The sequence below is a fragment of the Theropithecus gelada genome, unplaced genomic scaffold (assembly GCF_003255815.1).
Source record: "Theropithecus gelada isolate Dixy unplaced genomic scaffold, Tgel_1.0 HiC_scaffold_3659, whole genome shotgun sequence".
In the NCBI taxonomy this organism is placed as follows: domain Eukaryota; kingdom Metazoa; phylum Chordata; class Mammalia; order Primates; family Cercopithecidae; genus Theropithecus; species Theropithecus gelada.
In genome coordinates, this window is record NW_020260181.1 from 1 (window position 1) to 4,338 (window position 4,338).

The 4,338-nt window shown below is 39.1% G+C and overlaps 1 pseudogene; it reads left to right on the forward strand.

Annotated features, from left to right (window-relative positions):
- The first annotated feature begins 7 nt into the window (after positions 1–7).
- On the forward strand, positions 8–1,144 carry LOC112617721 (annotated as a pseudogene).
- Positions 1,145–4,338: the final 3,194 nt, after the last annotated feature.

Consider the following 4,338-nt stretch of genomic DNA (forward strand, 5'->3'; position numbering starts at 1 on the left):
AGGCCCCTCCTCAGAGGTTGAAGAAGGCCACACAAGCTGTAGGGGAAATTTGGGTGGGATGTCTGAAAAAAGAAAAGTAGGAAACAACTCATTTCCTACAGCCAAATATTTGAGGCCCCCTGTTCTTATGTGAAGACTCAGAGCTGGAGTCTCCGCTGTCTGAACTAGGCTTAGAAACCATCATGCTCATGACTCCAGGCCACTTTCTCTCTGTCAGGATTCAGGATGCCCTGTGTGCCCTAGAGGGTTCCCAGGCTCTGGAACCCAAAGATGGTGAGGGAAGGAGAGAGGCTGAAGGAGAAGAGGCTGAGGAGGGTCCAGGGACAGAAACAGAGACAGGCCTGCCTGTCTCCACACTGAACTTCTGCCAAGAGATCCAGATTGACGCAGCAGACAAGGAGATAGAACAGGGAGATGTTACCACCTCCGTTACAGCTTTGCTGGAGGGGCCGGGAAAGACCTGCTCCTCACAGCCCTCATGCTTAGAAAAGGATCTCGCCAATGATGTGAGCTACCTTGATCCTAGTCTGCCACCAATTGTGCTTTCCTCTTCTCCACCTGGTCCTCTCAGCTTAGCCACCTTCAACTTTGAGCCCCTAAGTGGTACAGATGGCCCAGTTGTCATCCAGAACCTTCAAATCACTGGCACCGTTACAGTCTGAGAGCACAGTGGCACCGGATTCCACCCATGCACACTCTGTACTGTGAAATATGAGACAGCCCTTGACGGTGACAACAGCAGCAGCCTGCAGCAGCTGGCCTGCCACACTGAATCATCACTATCGGGTTCTTGAATCTGCAGGTCGTCAGGAGAAGAAACCGGATCTATGAAAGTTCATTAAAAATGTGAAGGATCCTAAAAAGCTCTTTCCAGATCTTCCATTTGGAAACATGGACAGTGACAGAGTAGAAATCCGTAAGAGCCTCCTAGAATAATTCCTAAAGCGACTCTGTGCCATTCTGGAGATCACTGACAGTGAGGAGGTGCAGGAGTTCCTTGCTCTGAACACAGATGCTCGTATTTCCTTTGCCAGGAAACAATTTAGTTTCTAGAATAGAGAAAATGGTGGTGAATGTCATTGTGGACACCCCGAAGACAGAAAAAAAAAACCATATATTCCCACTCACCCAGCCACAGCTCTAAGTGAAGTGAAATGGTGAATAATGAGTGTATGGAATCCACCCTGAGACACCCAGAACATGATGTGTCTTAGTATGTCATATTTTGGAATAATGTGCTATTTTAGCATAAAATATTCTCTACATATTTGAATTAGGAGTTAAATTAAAATTAAAATTAGGTATGTTTCTGTGGCCATTAACAGTGATTTTTACTGTGATATAAGGAGCCTGATGCTAGCATCTGTGGATCTTAAGGCATTTGCATTTCACTTTGCTGAAGAAGCAAGTTCCCTTTTCAGGTTTGCAAAGCTGCACAGGGCAGATGCCACCTCCTGTACTGATAGTCGCTGAAGAAACGTAACCCAGTGTACCCTCTCATGGCACATGAAGTATCCCATTCTTACATTAAGCGCTTTAAGAAGTGGCTGAAGCACTTTAACAGAAGAAGATTGGGAAAGAATGATTTGTTATCTAAGCAGACATTTGATTGATATCTATAGACCACTAAGGACTAAGGCAAAAGGAGGTTTTTTCTCCCTCGTACAGACTTAAAGCAGAAGCAATGTGGAAAACAACAACTGCAGCAACAACAAGTCGGGCACGGTGGCTCATGACTAATTTCAGCACTTTGGGAGGCTGATGCGGGTGAATCACTTGAGGTCAGGAGTTTGAGACCATCCTGGCCAACATGGTGAAACCCCGTCTTTACCAAAAACACAAAAATTAGTGGGGCGTGGTGGCATGCGCCTGTAATCCCTGCTACTTGGGAGGCTGAGGCAGGAGAATCTCTTGAACCTGTGAGGCGGAGGTTGCAATGAGTCGAGACCGTGCCATTGCACTGCATCCTGGGTAACAAGAGTGAAACTTCATCTCAAAAACAAACAACAAAAAACCAATAAACAATTCTTGCTTCTATTGGAATAAAAGATCACACCATGCCTTTTATACAAATAATGCCTATGAATCGTTGTTACCCCAAAGATTCTAACAAAGTTAGCATAGGCAGAAATCACTGTATTGTGCTTCACTTTATTGTGCTTTGCAGAAAAAGCATATTTTATAAATTGAAGGTTTGTGACAACTCAGCATGAACAAATCCATTGGCACCTTTTTTTCAATATCACGTGCTCACTTTATGTGTCTGTTTCTATTTTAGTATTTATTGCAATATTTCAAACTTTTTATTATTATTTTATCTGTTATGTGATAGGTACAATATTTCAAAATTTTATCATTGTTTCAAATTTTGAAATATTATTACAATATTTCAAAGTTTTACTATTATTTTATCTGTTATGTGATAGGTGACCTTGGGTGTTACTATTGCAATTGTTTTGGGAATCCACAATTCACACCTATATCAGACAGCCAACTTAGTCTGTAAATGTTATGGATATACTGACTGCTCTGCAGACCAACCATTCCCCCATCCATTCCCCTCTCCTTGGGACTCCCTACTCTCTGAGATACAACAATATTACAATTAGGCCAATTAATAACCCTCCAATGGCTTCTAAGTGTTCAGATGAAAGGAAGAGTTATAGGACTCTCATTTTATATCAAAGGTCAAAAGATAGAAATGATTAAGCTTAGTGAGAAAGCCATGTCAAAAGCTGAGATAGTGGATACTCAAGACCTCTTGCACCAATTGGCCAAGTTGTTGGTATAAAGAAAAAATTCTTAAAGACAATTAAAAGTGCTACTCCAGTGAACATATAAGTAATACAAAGGCAAAATGACCTTATTGCTGATATGAAGAAAGTTATAGTGGTCTGGATAGATCAAACCAGCCACGTTTTCTTAAGCCGTAAGCCTAATCCAGAGCAAGCCCCTAACTCTCTTCAATTGTTTTAAGGCTGACAGGGGAGTAGAAGATGGAGAAAAAAAAATTAAAGTGAACAGAATTTGGTTCATGAGGTTTAAGGGAAGAAGCTGTCACCATAGCATAAAGGTACAAGGAGAAACAGCAATTACTAATATAGAAGCAGCAGGAAATTATCCAGAAAATCCAGCTAAGATAATTGATGAAGGTGGCTATACTAAACAATTGACTTTCAATGTAGATTAAACGAACTTTTAANAGAATATGACATAAACTTAACTGATAAAGCAGCAGCATGTTTTGAGAGGATCGACTCCAATTTTGAAAGAACTGAAGTCAATTTTACTGTGAGTAAAATGCTATCAAACAGCATTGCATATTATGAAAAAATTTGTCTTGAAAAAAAGAGTGGCAATGTGGCAAACTTCACTGTTATTTTAAAGCATTGCCACAACTATTCCAACCTTCAGCAACCACCACCCTAATCAGTTAGCAGCCATCAACATTGAAACAAGACTCTCCACCAGCAAAAAGATTATTATTCTTTTAATACTGAGAAGATTATTAGCATTTTTTTAGAAATAAAGTATTTTTAACAAGGTATGTACTTTTTTTTGACATAATGCTATTTCACACTTAATAGACCATGGTGTTGTGTAACATAACTTTTATATGCACTGGAAAACTAAAAAAATCATGTGACTTGCTTCATTATTTGTTTTATTGCAGTGGTCTGGAATCCATCCAGAAATATCTCAGATGTATGTCTGTATCTAAATCTTTAATTGTATCTAAGTGCATGATGCTTTCTGTATAGATAATACAACAATTTGTTTCAGCAATCTGAGCATTTTATAATCAAGGTCTAAATTACACTGGTATTTAATATGGTGATAACTGTGGTTGGAAGGGATATTGAAATAAGAGTTCAAATAGGAGATAAAAACCTCACTCATGTTCCACACTTTTTTAGAAGCAACCTTTACCCTGCTTCCAATTTAAAGGGCCCAAATTACTTGTTTCCCCTGATTGTAGATGTGTTTTTATTTCTAGGTCTAAAATCAATTACTCTTGGCACAGAGTAATTAAGTGAACCAATTAGATGTTGATCCAAATTAGGACCACACTTCCTTTGAAACATTCTTGAACTAAACATTGACTATCAACTCTCTATTATTAGTATCTTTTCTGTCTCTGTTCTGGTTGTTTTCTGGAAAGGAACAATTCATGCCATATAGAAAAAGAAATTACTGATATATTTTAATTGTGTGTTACTCTCAGAAGCGGTACATTTTAATTCACAAAGAAATACACCTGGCTATCTAAGTCAGCTGTCAACTCTTGTATTCAGGTTAACTTCATTTAAATCGTTTAAGTACCTATCATACTATAAA